This window comes from Cryptomeria japonica, chromosome 4, assembly GCF_030272615.1.
Source record: "Cryptomeria japonica chromosome 4, Sugi_1.0, whole genome shotgun sequence".
Lineage (NCBI taxonomy): Eukaryota > Viridiplantae > Streptophyta > Pinopsida > Cupressales > Cupressaceae > Cryptomeria > Cryptomeria japonica.
In genome coordinates this window covers 132,174,323-132,199,118 of record NC_081408.1, presented here as the reverse complement: position 1 = coordinate 132,199,118, position 24,796 = coordinate 132,174,323, and the positions used below count along the sequence as shown (strand labels likewise).

Below are 24,796 nucleotides of genomic sequence, written 5' to 3'. Positions count from 1 at the left end.
CTTCAGGGAACTTAGTTCACAAACTGTTGTAGGTAACCTCGTCGATTCAGAACTCTCTCATATCACTCCCTCAATTTCTCGAGTTGTCCTACTTCCTCTGGAAGTCATTTCAAGCCATCGCATACTGAAATTTTCTTAAGAGCAGTGATTTAAACCATCAGAAATTTTGTGCATTTGCTGTGAAAACTTAATATGAATTTCAATGGAAATAGGACAACTCAAGAAATTGAGGGAGAGTTGAGGTTGTCTTAATCTCTTTCAATTTTCCTCTGGATTTCTCTGTGGCCTTCTTTGTACCCCAATTGAATACCATCAGAAATTTTAGCTTTTTCATGGATTTCAGAAATGGGGAAGAAAGTACTGTGTGGAAGTAAAGAGTGACAAAAGAGCCTCTGTCTTGGGGATATTCATATTATGCCAGTGATTATCCTCCATAGGTTCTACTTCTGCATGTATAAATCACAAGTGAAATCCAATTAGATCATTTTTGCATTAATTATGACTACTAGTTATATAGGTTATAATCTCATCATATTGAAGAAACGTGTAGAGTGAAAAAGAGTGCTTGTATTTGTGATCGTTGCGTTGAGCCAATATGAGAGTAGTTTTCCCATCATCTCCAATACAATGCACGCCACCTGCCAACACCGTCCTACGGAACAAAAGCCCCTTCAAATCCCCAATACATTTCTTCAACCAAACATAAAACTTAGACTTACCTGAAACATTGTCATCATGAGAGTGCATTGTATCATCCACCATTCCAGAACTTAGACTAAAGCATTCACACCTGCATGATTTCTGAACGAAACCAGTTCAGACAATAAACTCAACCAAAAAACAACTCTGGAGCAGATAAATGATTGAATTAATATGATATCTATGAGATAGGTCAACCATTAACAAGACAAAAAATTAAGAGGGAATACCAAAAATACAGAGGAAAAGTCCCCTAGATCTAACTGTTTTGAGGACCTAAAAATTTGAAATAGGGTGGCCTTCTATCTGGTAAAAACAACTTAAGATATAAAATTAAAAAATTGAGACAGCTGCCATTTCATCTTTAATTTGAGGATCATTGTAAACATTGGGTGCTAGAGCTGATTTCAAATTACACCCCACACATTGTACACCAACAACCGACACCTCGCCATGGAACCAAAGCCCCTTCAGATTCCCAATACATTTCTCCAACTCCACATAAAAATGAGACTTTCTAGATACATTATCATAAAGAAAGTGCATTTAATCATCCACCATTGCAGAACCTAGACTAGAATGTTTATGCCTGCATGATTTCTGAACAAAAACAGTTGAGATGATAGAAGCAACCAACAAACAACTCTGGACCAGACAAATGATTTAATTTATATAATATCACTGGGGCAGCCCATCCAAAATCAAAACAAACAAATAAGAGGGAATGCGTCACAAACAGAAGAACAGTTCCCCTTAAACTTAACAGTTAAGAGGACCTGAAATTTTGAAACAGGGTGACCTTTTCTCTGGTAAAGACAACTTAAAAACAAAACAAAAAGAAAACTGAGGGAACGCCCATTTCACCTTTAATTTGAGGATCATTACAGAGTTTCAATGTGAGTTGTTTTTCAATGAAACCTTCTAACATCTCATCTTGGAACAAAAGCCCCTTCAAATCCTCAATACTTTTCTCCAACCCCATATTGAACTGAGACTTTCTAGGATTTCATTATCATCATGACAGTGCGTGGAATCATCCAGCATTTCAAAACTTAGACTAAAATTCATGCCTGGATGATTTCTGAACAAAACCGATTCAGATGATAAATGCAACCAAAAAACAACTCCAGAGTAGAAATGTGATTGAGATTATATGTATCCATGGGACAGGCCAGCCAAAAGAAGGCAAAAAATCAGAGGCAATACCTCACATACAGAGAAACAACCTCCTTAATCTTGACAGCTATGAGGACCTAAAAATTTGAAGCATGGTAGCCTTCTCAGATCTCTCTAGTAAAGACAACTTAAAAACGAAGCAAAAGAATTAAAAGAACAGCCATTTCACCTTTACTTTGAGAAATTTTGTAGAGATTCAATGCAAGGGTTGTTTTCTCACCATTCCCCATAGACTGCACACCTCCGAGACTGACACCTTGCTGTGGAACAAAAGCCCCATCAAATCCCCAATACATTTCTCAAACCCAACATAAAACTCGACTTTTGAGGAACATTATCATCATGAGAGTGCAAGGAATTATCCACCATTTTAGATCCTAGACTGGAATATTCATGCCTACATAATTTCTGAACAAAAACAGTCCAGAAGACAGATTCAACCAAAAATAAAACTCCGAAGTAGATCAATGATTCAACTTATATAATATCCATGTGATAGGCCATCTAAAAACAAGACAGATACAAATAAGAGGGAATGCCTTCTACACAGAGGAATAGTTCCCTTAACCTTGACAGTTATGAGGGCCAAATTTTTTGAAACAGGGTAGCCTTCTCCTTGGTAAAGATAATTTCAAAACAAAACAAAAAGATTGAAGGAACCACCATGTCAACTTTATTTCGAGGATCATTTTAGAGATTCAATGTGAGAATTGCTTTCCCATGACCCTCATACACTGCACACTATCGACCGAGACCTTGCTCTGGTTCAAAAGTCCCTTCAAATCCCCAATGCATTTCTCCAGGCCAACACAAAACTGAGACTTTCCAAGGAAAATGATCACCATGAGAGTGCATGGAACTATCCAGCATTTCAGAACTTAGACAAGAGTATTCATGCCTGCATGATTTTTGAACAAATTCAGTTCATACGATAAATGAACCAAAAATCAACTTTCCAGTGATAAATGGTTGATTTCATATTATATCTGTGGGACAGGACACCCGAAGAAAGACAAACAAATAAGAGGGAATACTCAACCCCCTTAATCAATGGGATAGGCCACCAAAAAACAAGTCAGAACCAAATAAGAGGGAATATCTCACATGGAGAGGAATAGCCCCCTTAATCTTGACAGATACAGAGGAATAGCCCCCTTAATCTTGACAGATAAGATGACCTAAAATTTTGAAATATGGTGATCTTCTCTTTGGTTAAGATAATAACAAAACAAAATTGAGGGAACCACCATTTCACGTTTAATTTGAGGATTATTGTAGAGATTCAATGTGATTTCCCACCACCTCCCATATGTTGCACACCAACAACCGACACTTCACTGTGGAACAAAAGCCCCTTCAAATGCCCAATTAATTTCTCTATCTCCACGCGAAATTGAAACTTTCCAGGAACATTGTCACCATGAAAATGTGTGGAATGATCCACCATTTCAGAACTTACTAGAGTATTCATGCCTGCATTATTTCTGAACAAAACCAGTTTGGACAATTGATGAAACCAAGAAACAACTCTGAAACAGATAATTGATTGAATTCATATGATGTCCATGGGATAGGCCACCCAAAAACAAGACAAACAAATAAGAGGGAATACCTCACGAACGGAGGAACATAACCCTTAATCTTGACAGTTGACAGTGACAAGGACCTAAAAATTTGAAATAGGGTGGCTTTCTCTCTGGTAAAGACAACTTAGAAACACGAAAAATTGAGGGAATCATCATCCCACCTTTAATTTGAGGGTAATTGTAGAGATTCGATGTGAGAGTTGTTTTTCCATCACCTCCATACAATGGAGACCAACAACCGACATCTTACCATGGAACAAAAAGCCCCTTCAAATTCTCAATACATTTCTCCAGCCTCGCATAAAACTGAGACTTTCCAGAAACGTTTTCATCATGAAAGTGCATGGAAATCATAAACTTACACTAGAATATTCGTGCCTGCATGATTTCTTGACAAAACCAGTTCAGACATTATATGCAACCAAAAAACTCTGGAACAAATAAATAATTGAATTTATATGTCATCCATAAGATAAGTCACCCCTCAACAAGACAAGCAAATAAGAGGGAATACCTCACAGGCTCACACACAGAGGAACGGCTCCTTAATATTGACAGTTATGAGGACCTAAACAGTTTGAAACAGGGTGACCTTCTCTCTGGTAAAGATAATTTAGAAACCGAAAAAAATTGAGTTAACCACCATTTTACATTGCACGCCAACTACCAACACCTCGCTGTGGTACCAAGGCCTCTTCAAATCCGCAATATCCTTCCCCAACACCACATCAATCTGAGACTTTCCAGGAGCATTATCATCATGAGAATGCAGGGAATCATCCACCATTTCAGAATTTAGACTAGAGTATTCACATAGGCGTGATTTCTGAACAAAACCAAATCAGGCAATAGGTGCAAACAAAAAATAAATCTGGAGCAGGTAAATGATTGAGTTTATATGAAATCCATGGAATAAGCCACCCAAAAATAAGTCAGAAATAAAGAAGGAATATCTCACATACAGCGGAACAGAGCCCTTAAAATCCTGACAGTTATGATGACCTAAAGTTTGGAGCTGGTTGAACTTCTCTCTGGTAAAGACGACTTAGAAACGCAGAAATTGAGGGAACAACCACTTCACCTTTAATTTGAGGGTCACTGTAAAAATTCAATCTGAGAGTTGATTTCCCACCACCTCCCATACAATGCACACCAATGACGACACCTCACTGTGGAACAAAAACCCCTTCATATCCTCAGTACATTTATCCAGCCCCATATAAAACCGAGACTTTTCAGGAAAAATAATTTGAGAACTTAGACTAGAATATCCAGGCCTGCATGATTTCTGAGCAAAACCAATTCACGCAATAGGTGCAAACAAAAAATAAATCTGGAGCAGGTAAATGATTGAGTTTATATGAAATCCGTGGAATAAGCCACCCAAAAATAAGTCAGAAATAAAGAAGATGGAATATCTCACATACAGTGGAACAGAGCCCTTAATCCTGACAGTTATGATGACCTAAAATTTGAAAATGGGTGCTCTTCTCTCTGGTAAAGACGACTTAGAACAAAAAAAAATTGAGGGGACAACCACTTCACCTTTGATTTGAGGGTCACTATAAAAATTCAATCTGAGAGTTGATTTCCCACAACCTCCCATACAATGCACACCAATGACGACACCTCACTGTAGAACAAAAGCCCCTTCATATCCTCAGTACATTTCTCCAGCCCCATATAAAACTGACACTTTTCAGGAAAAACAATTTGAGAACTTACACTAGAATATCCAGGCCTACAAGATTTCTGAGCAAAACCAGTTGATATAATAAATGCAACCAGAAAACAACTGTAAATAAGATAAATAATCGCATTTACATGATATCCTTGGGTTAGCCCACCCAAAAACAAGACAAAAACAAATAAGAGGGAATACCTCACATACAGAGGAACAGTCCCTTAATCTTGACAGTTATGAGGAACTAAAAATTTGAAACTGAGTGACCTTCTCTCTGATAAACACAATTTAGAAACAGAACAATTTGAAGGAACCGCCATTTCACCTTTAATTTCATGATCATTGTAGAAATTGAATGTGCATGTGAGCGGTTTTCTCACCACTTCACAATGCACATACATTGCACACCAACAATGGACACCTCGCTGTGGAACAAAAACACCAAATCTAAATACATTTCTTCAACCCAACACAAAACAGAGATTCTGCAGGAACATTATCATCATGAGAATCCTTGTACTCATCAACCATTCTAGACCTGTCAATAAAACCCAAAGTCAATTGTTGACAGATTCAATGACATATTTTAAGCTTACTGCTACTTGATTTGTTGTCCTTGAAAAGCTACTGTCCATTTCATTTTATAAGAAAAAAAAATTTAGCGAGTATAAACCGTGTGGGCCGTAATAAAAAGAATATACGAGCACGAAATTGCCTGGTTCGGAGTACGTGGGTTTACTTATCCCACCTGTACTACTTAAAAATATTTTCATGATTTTGTGATAAAATAATTGTGATGTTGAGTAGCGCCTAAAATTGATGGTCGTGCAATCTTCTTGAAATTTGTAAAATTTCAAGAAGATTGCATCTCTGGAAGTGGGAGGCTTCAGGAAGGCTGTCAAAATTTATACAGTTATTTTTATATATATCTTAAAATAAGATAGACTTAATTAATATATGGAAGACAGTTTTAAATAAATTATTATTAAAAACTATTTGACAGATAAAATTGACTTTAAAATTTAGGTTTTAATATAATATAGGTAATGTTTTATTATTTAGATTTATAAAAGAATTATTTAATTTTATATTAAGATATTTTTTATCTTAAATTTTATTTTTATGTATGATAATTTTAAAATATTTATATGATCAATATCACGTGGGTTGAGGGCAGATGGGATTTCTACAAACCTCTTATCTATCATAAGAAATTTTCGAGAATGAGCTAAACCCTAATCATTGTAGTTATTTAAATAAATATTTAAATTTAAAACTACATAATATATTTATTTTAATCATTCAAAAATTCTTGATACTTTTGATTTTGATATGTAGATGATGTGATTGTTGATTTTATTGAGTTTTTGAAAAATATTTATGAAAAAAAAATGTGGTGATGTGTTTTGTGATAACTATTAAGACTTTACATATTTTCTTTGTGTTTCTGGGTTCAATAAATTAAAGAATTAAGTTTTAAAATTTTAAATCTATAACAAACTTAGTCAATGTAAAATTATTATTTGTTTATGTAATTCTATATAACTTTCTTATAATCTTAATTGTAATTCTACTGCCTTTCATTATTACAATTTTTTATTCGATATAAAAAAATTTAAAAAATTCAATATTAGTAAAAGATTTTAAAATTAGTAAAGTATTAGATTTTAAAAGAGAAATGTAGATGCGCTTCCATTTTTATCGACAGTCCTTGAATCCGAGCTCTTGCCTTGTTTGGTGCAACAAAAGCTAGTTTCCCTTTAAATACCTACTACGACCACATTTATATGAAATTCAACAATGTAATCATTCTCCTTTCATTACTCGATTAAAAAGCTAGGTACATTCTGGAATCTTCTTCGAGACTTAGCCACGACGGCATCTACGTCATGTAATATAGGCCACATTTCATAGTCCTAAAATTCTTGCAATAGTCAAAAGCTGAAATTTCTCAGCGGCTGGCCCAATTAGGAGTCAAATAAAGCTCCACCCAGACCATATTTTTTTATTCTTGCCATCAATACACACGTCATTGACTGACCCTATTACATTTTAATTATATTTATTTAAAATATTAACAAACAATTGTATTATGGTGTCTAATAAGAATATTAGATGGTCTTAATAAATTATTAGATTCTAAGTAATTGATAAGTGGCTCAAATGTAGTTTTCTTTATTTTTGTCATATTTGGATTGTTGGAAAGTAATGGTTAATTGAAAGTCTTTGTCACCTCCTCCTCACCTCCTCTTTTGAACATTTATAAATATTATTCTTATATATTGTGAGGGATTGAAGATATCAAGAGTATTGGTAGAAAATATATTTACGTTTAAGAAATATCACATTTTAAGATATTTAGATATATCTCAAACATAGTATAGGACTAATATAATATATGACTAGTTCACTTAGCTTTCTATATTCTTGTGAGGCAGCCATGAAATCAAAGACATTGGTAGAAAATATATGGATGCTTTAGAAATATCACATTTTAAGATATTTAGATATATTATGTTTACAACCTAGTCTTTAGCCAAAAAGTTTGGAAGAGTCAACATAGGTTGAAAATTAAGAAATATTACATTATCAAGATCGCTAAAACATATAGTTTAGATCAAAAACAAGATACAATATGAGAAAATGTTATTTTTCTCCTGAAGTACAAAGCACAAGATTTTTTGTGATGATATTAAACTTCTTAAGTAGAGGCCCATTATGATCAGTAGCGTAGAAAGTGTTGCCAGCTGGAAAATAATATCAAAAAGTAACTCATGCATAATGACTTCTATTGGAAGAAAAGTATTAGAAAATATAGTTTTATATTGGATGCTCTAAATATATAAAAGGATATATTGATGAGAAGAATTTGAGTTCTGTTTTTTCTGAGCTAAAAGAATTATTTCAATTTTAATTTTTCTTAAATAAGATTGAAGTATTTTTTTTTATTACATTATTATTTTTATTTATTCTTTAAATATAACATATATTTGCATTTTATATAATATCTATTATAAATGCATAAACCAATTAACGCATAAATTAAATCAAATCAAATATAATAAAAAATAATATAAATATTAAAAAAATCATTACACTTTATTCAATAATTTAATAAAAAATGAGAGCTTGAAATAATGAAACTCAAATGATAGGGTGACGATACACTTACCGAAAAGGTTGTAAATTCTCTTGACTTAGACATTAAGCAAACATTATTTAATTTTTATTTTTTTCTTTTGACGTGACTTCTTTCTTAAATGAAGAATCCTTTTGACGTGAACCTTTTTGACTTGTACACAATAAACAAGGTGCGTCTTGTGTCTTTAATATATTATTTTTTACTAATATTCCTTCGACCTCTACAATTCATTGTTTGGGGATTGCTTTTTAAATTTCAAATGGTATTTAATAATTATGAAATTTGTTGAGTTCTATAATTTAACTTTCTATATTTTGATAGAGGTGCTATATAATAATACAAAAAAATTAAATAAACTAGATATATTTTATTTTAGTTTAATTGTATAGAACTCAAACTCTAAACCCTAAACCCTTAACCTTATATTAAAATTCTCAATTTTTAATCATATACCTTAAAATTAATATGTTATACCCTCAACTCTAAACCCTATATCTTATACCATCAATCGTCAATCTAATACACTTAACCCTATATATTATACCCTCAAAAATAAAACTTATAGCCAATACACTTGACCCCAAACCCTAAACCCTACACCATATACACTCAACCCTATACCATATACCATCAACCCTATGCCCAATACCCTAAACCCTATCTCAATACTCTCAACCCTAAACCATATACCTTCAACACTATACCCTAAACCCTATATGATATACTATAAATCCTATACCCTACAACCTCAAATATAATCCCAATACACCCAACCTTAAACTGTATAACTTATACCCTCAACCCTAAACCATAGACCCTATACCATATATACTCAACCTTATATTGGATATGCCCTCAACACTATACTCAATAACTCTAAATCCTAGACCCTATACCAACACCCTCAACCCTAAACTCTTACCCTCAATCATTAAACCTTATACGCATACCCTAAACCCTCAACCCTACACCCTCAACCCTATACGCTAAACCCTATACCAATATCGCCAACCCTAAACCCTATACCTAAACCCTACACCCTCAACCCTATACGCTAAACCCTATACCAATACCCTCAATCCTAAACCCTATACCTAAACCCTCAACCCTAAACCCTACACCCTCAACTCTATACCTTATACTCTAAACCCTAAATCCCATACCCTTGACTCTAAACCCTATATTACACTCAAACATATACCCTTAACTCTAAAACCTACACCCTCAACTCTATACCTTATACCCTCAACATCAAACCCTATACATTTTTCCCTCAACTGTAAACCCTATACCTAATACTCTAAACCTTATACCATCAACTTTAAACCCAATATCCTCAACCCTAAACTCTACACCCTAAACCCTAAACCCTAAACTCTACATCACCAACCCTAAACCTTAAAAATAATACCAATACCCTCAACTCTAACCCTATATGTTATACCCTCAACCCTAAATCCTATATCTTATACCCTCTATTTCTCTATAAGGTATAGGGTTGACAATGTGGGGTTTAAGGTTTAGATCTTTTATAAGGTTTAGGTTTTATATATTGTGGTATAGGGTTGATAATGTAGGGTTTAAGGTTAAGGTATAGGTTTGAAGGTTTCAGGTGTAGGGTTTAGGGCATAAGTTATCAAATTTAGGGTTGAGGGTTTATGGTTGACGGTATAGTGTATTAGGTATAGGTTTAAGGGTATATGGTATATAAGGTTGAGTTTATATGGTTTAGGGTTGAGGATATTGGTTTTATGATCAAGAGTATAGGGTTTATGGTTGAGTGTATAAGGTATAAGGTTTAGGGTCGAGGAAATTAGGTTTATATTTGAGGGTATAAGGTATAGGATTTAGGGCTGAGGGTATAGTGTATAGGTTTTAGGGTTGAGGTTATTGGTATAGGGTATAAGTTTTAGGGTTGAGGGTATAAGTTATCAAATTTAGGGTTGATGTTTGAGGGTATAGGGTTCATGGTATAGGGTTGAGGATATTGTAGCATCATAAATTGTACACCCTTGCTAGGGTGGTACAATTCCACGCTTGGTTTAGCACCCGCCTCAATGTGTTTTCCATCTTTCATTTCTAATCTCCTTTAAGCATTTAATTAGTTAATTTAATTAAATCTAAATTCATATTTCACCACTTCACACATTATAAATTTGGGCCCTTTACCCTAAGTGTGCCCCTTTTCATTTTATTCCTCCAATAAATCATTAAACCATAAACCCTAATCATGTCCTATTTCAACCTTTAAGGCTCGATTTTGCATATGAAAACATCTTGAAATCAACTGTAACTTTGGGATTCACTCTAATATCATCATATCTAACGATCCTGAAAATTTGGTAAAAAGTTGGTCGGATCGGGTGCACTTTGCACATGGTCCCTGACATTTTTTTTGAAATTTCGGGAGCATAATTTTATGATATTATAATGCTTAACCCCAAGAAATTGGCTGGAAATTCAAATCCTAGGTTGGCCTAAAGATGAAATTAAGATCTAAGGTTTCATACATAAGAGCTCTCTTTCTTCATTTGAAGGCATTTAGAGGAGTTTTTAGCGAAGCGAACACAAGGATCTTTTTATGTAGCGAAAGAGAAGATCTTTTGAAGTCTTCAACAACATTCAACAACACCTATCAAGCATTCTTTCATCATTTGGGGGCTTTTGAAGATGTAGGAAAGCAATAGGAGATCACTGACTGAAGATTGGCTTGTACCTCTCCCTTGGGGTTTGGTATGGTTTCATGTTGTTTACATGTCTTTGTATGAGATTCATTACATTTGCATTCATGCTTTAGATCACTTTATATCATTGATTTGGAGCATTTACTTTGTCAATTGCAAGCAATTAGGGTTTACTCTTTAGGGTTGCTCTAGATTGTTTAATTTCATCTTAGGATCTTGCACACACTATTTTACTATACAAATCAGCTATTTGTTGAGGTGGAAATCATTGAAACTGGGGTTTGACTAAGAAAAAACCCTATATAGTCACCCAAAACCCTATTTTCAGCTACAGGTGCAGATTCGGGATCTGAGCGTCACTGCAAGTTTCAGGACCAACAAAGCACATGGAGGCTATTCCAAGGTCAAATTTGGAGAGAAACCCCTGGGACAGGGGCGTGGGGCCCTGGTCTTGCCTAGGACAGGGGTGTGGCACCCCGGTCCTCCTTGTTTTCAGTAGATTTTGGTAGATTAGCAGTTCAAATCCCTCAGATCCTAGTTTGTCAGGTACAACTTCCAGTTTGCAGAATTAGGACAAGGGCGCAACACTCTAGTCCCAAAAATTTTGGCTCTGATTTTTGGCCCAGGTACAACTTTGAATTTGTCTCCCAATTTGTACTTTTCAGTAGTATATTAGTTTTTCTTAGTTCTATATTTTTCATATTAGGGTTACTTGTGTATACTTGTATCTTAGGTTCAATCATTCAAATCTACACTTTGCAACTCTCCTATCTCTCATTTGTAGCAAGGGAATAGAAACCCTAAGAGGTATCCTTGGCTCTCTCTTCCTCAGAAGAAGTAACTGAAGTGCGTTACCTCCCTAGGCTCTTTCGTATTCCACGAGTGTGTATGCGAGAGTGGGATTAGGGTTTTCTCACTTAGTCTCACTTTTCCCCCTACACAGGTATATGGTATAGAGCTAAGTGTAAATGGTATATGGTTTAGGGTTGAGGGAATTGGGTATACAACCAAGAGTATAGGGTTTATGGTTGAGGGCATAGGGTATAAGGTTCAAGGTTAAGGGTATCGGGTTTATAGTTGATGGTATAAGGTATATGGTTTAGGGTATAGTATATAGGTTTTAGGATATACAATTTAGGGTTGAAGTTATTTGTATAGGGTTAAGGGTTTAGGGTGTAATGTTAAGGGTTGAGGCTATAATGTATAGGGTTGAGGGTGTATAATTTAGTGTTGAGGGTATTGGGTTTAGGGTTGAGGTTATAAGGTATAAGGTTTAGGGTTGAGGGTACAACATATAGGGTCTAGGGTTGAGGGTATTGATATGGGGTTTAGGGTTTATGATTGAAGACATACGGTTGTGTTGACTTGGTGATCAACACCTCCTTGGGGACTCATGACATGGCTTAACTGCCTTTTGTGGGTCAAGTTAAATTTGCCATTTGTATTGGGCATTGACAGTTTGAGCTTTTGGCGCAATGACAAACAATTCCAACAATCAATAACACAACCTTGGTTCATGAGTTCGAGTCTCCCTTCAATGGGTGTTGAAGGCTCAATTAGTGTTGAGGAGGAGATTGTTGACTTGGTGGTTAGCACCTCCTTGGGGACTCATGACGTGGTCTAACCACCTCCCATGGGTTGGGTTAAATCTAGCGTTTATGTCGAGTGTTGATAGTTTGAGCTTTTGGCACCATGACAAGAAATTCCAATAGGTTGATGATGTAGGGTTTGGGGTTTAGGGTTGAGGGTACAAGTTATAGAGTTTAGGGTTAAGGGTATTGCTATAAGGTTTAAGGTTTAAGGTTGGGGGTATAGGGTTGATAGTTTAGGGTTCAGAGTTGAGGGTATAATGTATAGGGTTAAGGTTGTAGGGTTTAGGATTTAGGGTTAGGGATTCATAGGTGAGGATATAAGGTATAAGGTTTAGGTTTGAGGGTTTAGTGTTTAGTGTTGAGGGTATAATGTCAATGGTTTAGTGTTGAGGGTATTAGTTTTATTGTTGAGTGTATGAGGTATAATGTTTAGGGTTGAGGGTATTCATATAATGTTTGTGGTTTAGGATTGAGGGTGTAGGGTTTAGTGTTGAAAGTGTAAGTTATAGGATTTAGGGTTGAGGCCAAGAGCTGCTAAGCCAATCATTCCTTCAAGTGGCGGATTTCTGACTATGTGAATAGGGTGCAAGGTATAACGTTGATAATGTAGGGTTTAAGATTGAGGGTATAAGCTATATGGTTGAGCGTATAAGATATTGTGTTTATGGTGGAGGGTATAAAATATAAGGTTTAGGATTTAGGGTATTAGGTATAGGTTTGAGGGTTTAGGGTTTACTATTAAGAGTAGAAGTTTTAGGATGGAGGGAGAGGAGAGATACAGATAAGTAGATATTTAAGTAGAGAGAGGTGAGATAGAGAGAAATAGAGTCAAAGGCAACTAAAGAGGGAATGAGGGAGGAAGAGACAAATGGATGAAGAGGTACATAGAGAAATAGAGTTGGAAGTGAGGGAGAGAGGTGGGGGAAAGGGAGACATGATGACATAGAGAGAGAGAGAGGGGGGGGAGATAAGTAATTAGGTAAGGAAAGTGAGAGAGGGGGGGGGGGATAAGTAGTTAGGGAAGGAAAGTGAGAGAGAGGTAGAGATATTTATAGGGAGGGAGGGAGAGAAAGGTGAGATAGAGAGAAGTACGGAGGGAAGGAGGTAGAGAGAGATGAGATATATAAGAAGATAAAGAAAGGTAGGTAGAGATAGGGAGAGGAGAGGAGTAGAGAGAGAGGGGAGGGGAGACTTAGAGAGACAAAGAGTAGGTGGGAGGGAGGGAAGGATTAGTAGAGAAGGAAGGAGTGAAGCAAGGAGAGGTAGACCCTTAGCCTTCCATAATAAATTACTAACCCTAAGCCCAAAACTTTAAACCATAAAACCTAGTCCCTTAAGGTATAAACAATGAAAATTATGGAGAGAGAGGAAGAGAGGGATAGAGAGGTGGGGAGAGGGGATAAGGAGAAAAGGAGGGAGAGACCTAAAGAGTCGAGAGAGATGTGTGTGTGTGTGTGTGTGTGTGTGTGTGAGAGAGAGAGAGAGAGAGAGAGAGAGAGAGAGAGAGAGAGAGAGAGAGAGAGAGAGAGGTAGAGGGAGAGTGATAAGGAGAGAGATAGATTTAGAGCTTTGAGGAGACAAAGAGATTGAGATAGAGAGACAAAATGATGATATGTGCCTTCTAATTACTAAAATTTGACTATCTAAAAAATTATTAAGTTTAGAGGTTGGGGGAGAAAGAAGAGAGAAATAGAGAGAGAGGAGGTGAGAGGGAGAGTGATAAGGAGAGAATTAGATCTAGATCTCGAGGAAGACAAATAGAGCGAGATAGAGAAGGTGAGAGAATATTGATATGAACCTATTGATTAGTGGAATTTGACTAGTCTAAAAATTAATAAAATCTTTTAAAACCTAGAATCTACATTATAACTCCTAGAGATCTAAAACCACTCTCAAACACCCTACCAATATAAATATGAAATATAACTTAAAGTATGTATATTTTCTTTCTTATACTTTAATGTTATATTTCATGTATATAGTTGAGGAAAATAAGAGAACTTAGAAAAAAAATCTCCTTTTAAAAGCACTCACATTTTGGCCACTACAAAACTCAATAATTACCAAGCCATAATGCGAGCACATTATAAAACACTAAAGTTATGGATTGATCATTACCAAGCCATAATCTATTCACATTATGGCTTAGACAAGACCAAAAAGTGGAGTGGGCACTCCACTTTTTGGTCTCCTATCTTGGTGCATATACTCGCACTTAAGATAGAAGAAAGTTGCTTAACTAGGTTGTATTGACATCATTTGATTTGTACTCTCCTAGTTTGGTGGAGATGTTGTGCATACGCGTGGCTTCATCTACTATTATACCAAATTGGTTGTAAATTCACATCTCTTGATAGTATGTCTTATAAATGCCAACTTGTAGCTTTTATATGAGAAATCTAATTCAATTTAGAATCTAATATTGAACCATTATATATTTGCATACTTTGATAGAATAAAATTATTATCTCAGTTGAGGTCTCTTTATGCTTTCATTGAAGATCCTTGAGCATTGTTGGATACTTCTATGGTTAAAACATACACGATATCAAAGCATTAAATGTATTAACTCACACAATAAGTAAACATAATAGTGAAATGAGACCTTTCTTTACTATATTAAACATAGGTTGAATAATAGTAACATTCAATAGATTAATCAATAAATTGTTCTACGATTCTTTAATATTGTCTAAAGGCAAAATCTGCTTACATTATAATACAACATTGGGAAGGAAGACATTAGAATACACTTTAGGGGAACTTGAATCATTGTAAGTGAAGGATGTGTGATTGGTGACAATAACAACACAACAATGACTACATGAAAACTTAAAAGCCGTATGGATGATATTGGTTATATGGTTGTTAGCCTTTGTATAAAGCCTTGATGGGGTGGAGTTGGGTGAAGGTGGTCCTTCACTCCTAAGGTTGCCAAATAATGGCCAAGATAAATGTCATACACATTAGTAGGGTATAAAGTATATTAATTATGAACAAGTCTTAAAGACAACAATGTACCTACTTATATGAACAAGACAATAATGTACCTACTTATATGCGTTTAATGTTATTTGTAGAGTGTACATTTATGTTGACTACAAACAAGTCTAAAAGACATCAATGTACCTACTATATGATCATTGTTATTTGTGGATTGCATATTTTCAAAAAAAAATCTATTTAGATTGCATAGGTTTATATTTGAATAGCAACATAATTCATTGTTATTAATTGAATCGCCCTATTTAGAATTCTACGCCCACTTAAAGTGGGTCAATGCCTGTTTAGTCCACCAAATTTAATCAAGGCTAATTCCAGCAAATTAATAGCCCGTCATAGAAATTTTGTAACTGGGCCATGGAACCTATATCACCTTATACACAAGTTCAAAATGGTAAACATTATGGTAGCCAAATACAATATGTTAATTTTTAATTATGAATAGTACAAAATTTGTACATACAAGTTACAAGACTGATGAAAATTGGTTCAAAAGTTTTGAGCATTTGGATTAATCTAAGTTTACAGAAAATGGCTAGAGTCTAAACCACCGAGTACTGTGAAAACCAGTGTGCATTAGGATTAATGTAATCATAATGAATGTTTACTGGATTGAACATGCCAAAATAATTCATCACAATCATAGGCAGAAAATATAGAGGACCATCTATTGATTTGTACAAGTGAATACGAAAATTTACTGAAAATGTCTTGATGCTTGGATCTTGTGCTTCATAATGAGATAAGAAAAGAATCCAAACTAAGGTGTCTTTCTATAATTTCAACTCTAAGATCTGGAATATAAATGTTCTTGGCCAGCAACCACTTCCAATAAGCTTCAGGGAACTTAGTTCACAAACTGTTGTAGGTAACCTCGTCAATTCAGAACTCTCTCATATCACTCGCTCAATTTCTCGAGTTGTCCTACTTCCACTGGAAGTTCTTTCAAGCCATCGCATACTGAAATTTTCTTAGGTGCAGTGATGTAAAAAACCATCATAACTTTTCTGCATTTGATGTGAAAACTTAATATGAATTTCAATGGAAATAGGACAACTCAAGAAATTGAAGGAGATGAGTTGAGGTTGCTTTATTCTCTTTCAATTTTCGTCCGGATTTTCTGTATATAATTTTCTCTGTGGCCTTCTTTGTACCCCAATTGAATACAATCAGAAATTTCAGCTTTTTCATGGATTTCAAAAAAGGGGGAAGAAAACATTCTGTCAAAGTACTCACAAAAGAGCCTCTGTCTTGGGGATATTCATATCATGCCAGTGATTTTCCTCCATGGTTCTGCATGTATAAATCACAAAGGAAATCCAATTAGAACATTTTTGCATTAATTATGACTACTAGTTATATAGGTTATATTCTCATCATATTGAAGAAATGTGTAAGGGGAAAAGACTGCTTGTATTTGTGATGCAGACAAAAAGGGTGGTTAATGTTACACCAAGAAAATGTTGAAAACAGTTGATCCGGGAGGATCTAGAAGACGAGATTCATGGAAAGTTCATCCAAAAAAATTGGTTTGATAATTCGAACCTGCAACCACTCATTTCCTATTCTCAAGCTCTACCACCAAGCTAAGCGCCTCTTTCGGCTTCAATTATGGGGCGTGTTTATTTTGTTGGCTAAATCGGTGGGTGATCCAATAAAAAGGGGATCAGGTGGTTTGAACCCTCAACCTCCCATTTCCGTGGAACACTCCCAACCAATGCACCAGGTGATATTTTCAAAACGGAAATGATACCATTATATTTTCTCGTATAAGCAATGTTGGGCCGTGAAAGAAGGGCTCATGTTTAGCCCGAGCCCCTATTATTGATATCTTTATTTAAGATTCATATTAAGGTCATTTTGTAAACGATAATTTAGGGGGCTAGAAATAAGGGGAGCCCTTTGTAATTTGTATAAGCCTGATATTTAAAATATTAAGGGTTTTATTTGGAGATTTGAAAATATTATCGTTTAACCCTTTAATTAGAATATGAAAGTGTATAAAATAGGGGAGATTTTGTCTTGAAAGGGAATCAATTGCTCTTGGGAGGAAAATAGTCATATTGGTGATTAGAGAGGGATGATTTTGAGAGAATTCTTGGAGAAGAAATACAAGGTGTTGATTATTACACCAAAAATTGTATAGGAGAGAGATTGTGAGAAATTCTTATGTAGGTTTTGAAGCTTGAGAATTGTAAGAAGGCATTTTCAAGTGCTTGGCAATCTTAATAAAGCGGTCCAACATTGAGAAGCGGACTCGGAGACATAGTCCTAATTGGATGAACTCCGTTATCAATCTACGTTTGATCCTTCTTTTCTTCTATCTTCTAATTCTCTTTTATTCATTTGATTTTCAATTTCTTCTTTAAGTTATTATTTAACATTATTAAGTTGTGTAAAGGATTAAGTGAGCTTAGCTTTTGTAATTTCAACGGTTAAAAAACATAACCACGTATTTCTGTTTGCGATTGGGAAAAATCTATAATTCAAATTAAGCACAATTTTATTTAGCCTTAATTATAGATCAAGTGGTATCAGAGCAGTTTAACAGAAAAAAATTGCAAGTGGTGGATGTTAACCAGGTTGAAATTAAAGCAAGGAGAAGGTGCACTTGAAGAATTTAATCCAGAGATTGGATCGAGGCGAGTTACTCGAAGATCAACCATGGCACAATCAGAAGAAGGAAAACATGTTAATCCTGAACTCTTTGAGAGTGAAGAAAAATTTCATAAAGCATTCCTAGACATGAAGATGATGGTGGAAGAGTTGTACAAGGATAGACAAAAGAAAAAGGAAAGAAAAGACAAAAAGAAGAAGAAGGAAGGTGAATCCCCTTTGAAAGATGTCAAAGACAAAGGAGTAGGAGCTGGTAGTGACCCTCCTGAACCTCCATCCCCGTCTTCTTCATCTTCTTCTTCTTCATCTTCTTCATCTTCTTCTTCTACTTCTTCCCCCAAGAAAAAACAACCTGTACAGTTCGAGTCTAATTCACCTTTGTTAAAGCTTGATGTTAAATTTGAATTACCAACCTATAATGGAGAAGTGGATGCAGAAAAACTTGATAATTGGATAAAACAAGTTGAAGTTTATTGCAGGATTCAGAAGTTTACTGATGATGCTTCAAAGATCCAGTTAGCCACTCCTCGCCTGGGAGGCACAACCTTAATCTGGTGGGAGAGCAGAACTCAGGAAGATCTTAGCCGATATGGTAAAATAATTTCTTCTTGGTTTGAGTTTACAGCTACACTTAAGAAACACTTTTATCCATTAGGTCACATGCAAAAAGCAGTAATGAATTGACAATCATTAAGGCAAGAGAAAGGACAAAGTGTGCAGGAATATACACAGGAGTTTAGGAAAAGAGCTTTAATTTTGGGCATTCCTTTATACACGCAAGAAACTTTGTTAAAGTATATAGGTGGATTGCATGAGAATTTGAGACATACAATACTTATGTTTAATCCAACTAACCTTGATGAAGTTAGTGTGCAAGCCATTCATCTTGAAACAGGCTCAAGGAATAGCCGTGACAATCTTTTCATGGAATCCAGTAAACACAAAGGGAGCAAGATAGGGAAGGAAAAAATGCAATGAACAGTTTCTGTGAAGAAAGAGGAGGAGAAGCCTTATTGCTCACACTACAAAAGGGAAGGGCATGAAGATGCAAAATGTTGGAAATTGCATCCTGATCAGAAACCCAAGTGGTTCAAGAATCAAAAGGGTAAGCAAAAGACCACAGTTATCGTGCAAGACCTTGGTTCAGAATCTGGTGATGAATCCAAGATAACAATTATGGGTATAAAAGGTATTGTTCCTGTTGCTAATTCTAGTTCCCATACTTCCTCTATAAAGTGTAATGAGGTCTCTGTTGAAAGTAAAAGGAATGAATTGTTTCATATAAGGGCTATTGCAAAACAAAGTAAAATTGATACACTCATAGATAGTGGATCACAAGTGAACTTAATCTCTGAAGAAGTTGTTAAGCAATTGGGATTAAAAACAACACCTCATCCTAAACCATATCCATTGGGTTGGGTGCATGATAATGCTCGGTTACATGTATCAAAACAATGTAAACTCCGATTTACAATCACATCCAAGTTTGTAGATGAGGTAGAGTTAGATGTAATTCCGCTTGACATCTGTGGGATGGTTCTAGGCAGTCCTTATTTGTATGACAGAAAGGCCATTTTCTACAGGGAACATAACATATATCATTTGTTTAAAGATGGAATTGAATTCATTGTGAAAGCTCATCGTATGAAGAATGATAGATCTATTGTAAACACAGGAAATTTGAAGATGATAAAAAATTCAAGCAATACATTAACCCTCAAGTCTGTAACAGCTAGTGATATTAAGCATGAAGATTCTAATCATGATAAGATGTCACAGATAGCACAATGTGAGGAGCAGTTGCAAGTACATCTAAGCCTTGAGCCAAAGGTGGTAAAAGAGGGTTTGAATGATTCATTTTCTAATGATGTTCCCGTTCAGGAGATCCAGAACGTTGATACTTTTTCTTCTGCATCATTTTATTCATTCTTGTTTGCTATTCTGCTAGTTAGTTCTATGTGGATGATGGATGCGACAATGAATATTGGTGAAATTACAGTTGATTGTATTAGCAAAGCTATCTCATTTTTCATCTTATTTGTGATGAGTCAGATGTTCAGAATTCCAGTAGGGTGGACAGATGATACTGGGCAAGTGAGGCAACAATGCCCTCACTTAAATTCTATGTAAAAACAAACCTTTTGGAGGTCCAAAAGCTTCTCAATTGGGAGGAATGATCCGGGAGGATCTAGAAGACGAGATTCATGGAAAGTTCATCCAAAAAAATTGGTTTGATAATTCGAACCTGCAACCACTCATTTCCTATTCTCAAGCTCTACCACCAAGCTAAGCGCCTCTTTCGGCTTCAATTATGGGGCATGTTTGTTTTGTTGGCTAAATTGGTGGGTGATCCAATAAAAAGGGGATCAGGTGGTTTGAACCCTCAACCTCCCATTTCCGTGGAACACTCCCAACCAATGCACCAGGGGATATTTTCGAAACGGAAATGATACCGTAATAGTTTCTCGTATAAGCAATGTTGGGCCGTGAAAGAAGGGCTCATGTTTAACCCGAGCCCCTATTATTGATATCTTTATTTAAGATTCATATTAAGGTCGTTTTGGAAATGATAATTTAGGGGGCTAGAAATAAGGGGAGCCCTTTGTAATTTGTATAAGCCCGATATTTAAAATATTAAGGGTTTTATTTGGAGATTTGAAAATATTATTGTTTAACCCCTTAATTAGAATATGAAAGTGTATAAAATAGGGGAGATTTTGTCTTGAAAGGGAATCAATTGCTCTTGGGAGGAAAATAGTCATATTGGTGATTAGAGAGGGATGATTTTGAGAGAATTCTTGGAGAAGAAATACAAGGTGTTGATTATTACACCAAAAATTGTAAAGGAGAGAGATTGTGAGAAATTCTTATGCAGGTTTTGAAGCTTGAGAATTGTAAGGCGGCATTTTCAGGTGCTTGGCAATCTTAATAAAGTGGTCCAACATTGAGAAGCGGACCCGGAGACGTAGTCCTAATTGGACGAACTCCGTTATCAATCTGCGTTTGATCCTTCTTTTCTTCTATCTTCTAATTCTCTTTTATTCATTTGATTTTCAATTTCTTCTTTAAGTTATTATTTAACATTATTAAGTTGTGTAAAGGATTAAGTGAGCTTAGCTTTTGTAATTTCAATGGTTAAAAAACATAACCACGTAATTCTGTTTGCGATTGGGAAAAATCTGTAATTCAAATTGAGCACAATTTTATTTAGCATTAATTACGGATCAATAGTGTTGCATATTGTTACAAGTATTAGTGGGTAGGACATTTAGAGCATCCAAAAAATCGGAGTATTCTGAATTGGCTGTTGAGTGTACCCAACGAACAAGTGATTAGAATATCCGAGCCTTACACCAGGCTGTTGAGTTTTCTTAGAGCAGTCACATGAACCTTATTATATGCAGAAAATCATGTTTGAAATTCAATTCTGTTCTACAACTTTACATAAAAGGTGAACATTAAAAATAATGGTTAGTATTTAAAAGAAAATAAAATTGTTGTGGGCCAAAGTGCATGTTTAACAGTTTTTGAATAACTCATCAGTGAGAATGGAGATAATTTCGGTATCAAATGCATTATCATTAACTGACTCCCCTGCACCTAGCAAATTGCGCTCCCCCCATTTTATGACCAACCTCTTTCTGTAGACTACATTGTCTTTGTGTGCCCAATATAAGGCCAAATCGTGTATCACATCAAGCTGAGAAAAGTATATTTCCAAAGCCTTTTCATATGGGATTATTGTACTTCCCCTGTTCAATGCAAGCATGTCAGCTCAGCGTAGAAAAACATGGTACAATATATGAAGACAATTACTCTGGATTGCTAATTAATTTTAGCTGGTTTCTGTGTGCAAGTTCTGTTAAGGTAGCAAAAGCATCGTGTCTTTTGAGCAATAATGCATCGACAAATATTTTTCTGTCCTCTGGAAACAACAATAACTCTGAAAAACACTCCTTGGCTATATCGTGTAAGGAGCTATGTTATGAGAAACAAGAAACAGAAACCGAACAGCAATGTGAAAATAAATTAGATTTTAAAAGGTTATACTTAAGAAATGGATAAAAAATTTCAATAATACAATATAGATGTATGCATTTAATTTCTACCCTCTAAACTATCCCAAATTAATTAGAAAACAAAAAAAAATCAACTCACTGGAAAACATTAGACTTAAAATCTGCCTACCTGTTATTTTTAACAGAAATGTTGTATGCTGAAAAAAATGCAGAGTTTGGATATTCGATACCTCAAGCTGTCCCCAAATTCTGTGTCAAGGGGATTTCTCCTTTTAATTATTCTCAACAACTTGTGAATGGACATCCTGCTGACGACTCTTTTCTCACTCTCTTTGAGGAGGAGAACAATATCACACAAGCCCTTAAATGCCTGGACATTTTTTGGCAAGCTTCAAGCTTCAGCATCCAATGACAAAGACCTTGTGTTAAAAACAATCTTTCTTCCCAAGCAAGGTTGGCTTAAGCATTTAAATTGGAAATTGATTGATCATGGGGAGGCTTTTTTAATTTTTGGGAGTCCCCTTTGCTTTCCATGGTGGAATTGTCTGATAGTTAAAAGAATTTTTGTTGAGGACTTTCTAATAACAATATTTCCAAATGTTTTCGAGACTAAACATCATCCAAAATAAATAGAGTTAGCTTGGATTGACTCTAAATCAATTGCTGCAGCTCTATGTGTGCATCTTCCACATCATTAAACTCTGGTCTTTTCCTTCCAGCTATATTATCCCAGTCTCTAATGTTCCTTTTCAGGTTCTGGGACTGGGAGACGCTGACATCACATTGTTGTCAAACTAATCTGGAATCCATGGAAAGGCAAGTGTGTTTTATAGACTGAATACCTTAACATGCATGAAATTATGTCATTTAATATAATAGAGAGTAGCATAGTGGCCCCCATGACAGATTCTAAATGTATGTAATGCAGCAAAGAATAAAGAATAGAGTCTGGTACATATATATTGGAGATGTTTAAAAACAAAGTCCTCTTGAGTGTGTTTTCAAGAGGTGTCTTCCACATGAAGATACTTTTATATGATTAGGGCAACTACAAACCATTATGGCATACAATACAGTTATGGCTGCTCTACTTAAAAACATCAAAGGGTTTAATGGTCAAATTGTCAATGCCAATTTGATTCCTCATCATAATATTATCTTATTTTCATTGGCAAAAATGTACTTTTGAATGTTGAACTGTCTGATGTTTAAGAATAGTTCTTGATAGCGAAGAATTTTCATGGAATAAAGATGCAAGAAAACTAAACACCGTTCAGCCTGAGGGAGTTGATAACAGGCAAGAAGTGGTATTGCTTATAGATGGTAAATTGAGATATATCAACAAAAACTGAGTCGATGCCTCTTGAGGCAAAAGAACATATGTCAATTATACTGGCTTTAAAGGAAGAGACCTCCAATGCTGTTCTTGTAGTAATCAAAATAATATTTTAAAAAGAACAAGCACTAAAAATAGAACTTCCAGTCAACCATACAATACCAGAAGAACACAGTTTGTATGTGCCAGCTTATCTCTTTTTATATGCGTACCTAAAATCTTGACATCAGATGAAACCCCAGAAATTTAAAATAGAATGGCTTTTTAAATAAAGGCTTAAACCATTGAAAAAAGCATCAACAGACATTACAGGGTTATCACCTTTAATTTGGATCATCTTTTTATATGCGTACCTAAAATCTTGACATCAGATGAAACCCCAGAAATTTAAAATAGAATGGCTTTTTAAATAAAGGCTTAAACCATTGAAAAAAGCATCAACAGACATTACAGGGTTATCACCTTTAATTTGGATCATTGCATTGATCCAATGTGAGAGAAGTCTTCCCATCATCTTCCAGACAATGCACACTAACTGCCAACACCTTCCTATGGAACAAAAGCCCTTCAAATCCTCAATACATTTCTCCAACCAAACATAAAACTGAGACTTTCCAGAAACATTGTCATCATGAGAGCACATTGTATCATCCACCATTTCAGAAATTAGACTAAAGCATTCACACCTGCATTTTTTCTAAACGAAACCAGTTCAGTCAATAAACTCAACCAAAAAAAACTCTGGAGCAGATAACTGATTGAATTTATATGATATCGATGGGATAGGCCACCCATAAACAAGACAAAGAAATAAGAGGGAATACCAAAAATACAGAGGAATAGCCACCGTAATCTTACTATTTTGAGGACCTAAAAATTTGAAATGGGGTGGCCTTCTCTCTGGTAAAGACAACTTGAAAAATAAAAATAAAAAATTGAGAGAACTACCATTTCACCTTTAATTTGAGGATCGTTGTAGATATTCAATGCAAGAACTGATTTCAATCCACACCCCATGCATTGTACACCAATAACTGACACCTCACCATGGAACCAAAGCCACTTCAAATTCCCAATACATTTCTCCGACTCCACATAAAGCTGAGAATGTCCAGAAACATTATCATAAAGAGATGCATATAATCGTCCACCATTGCAGAACTTGACTAAAATTTTGATGCCTGCATGATTTCTGAACAAAAACAGTTTAGATGATGCAAGCAACAAACAAAAAACTCTGGAGCAGACAAAATAATTAA

General features: G+C 35.3%; 1 long non-coding RNA gene across 1 annotated transcript; it reads right to left on the bottom strand.

Moving 5' to 3' along the window:
* Positions 1–3,034: 3,034 nt before the first annotated feature.
* Positions 3,035–24,796, bottom strand: LOC131874745 (uncharacterized). Its single transcript, XR_009372126.1, has 3 exons — positions 24,494–24,796; positions 24,000–24,223; positions 3,035–5,683 (listed from the first exon to the last, which is right to left on the bottom strand). It is a non-coding gene; the product is annotated as an uncharacterized LOC131874745 (long non-coding RNA).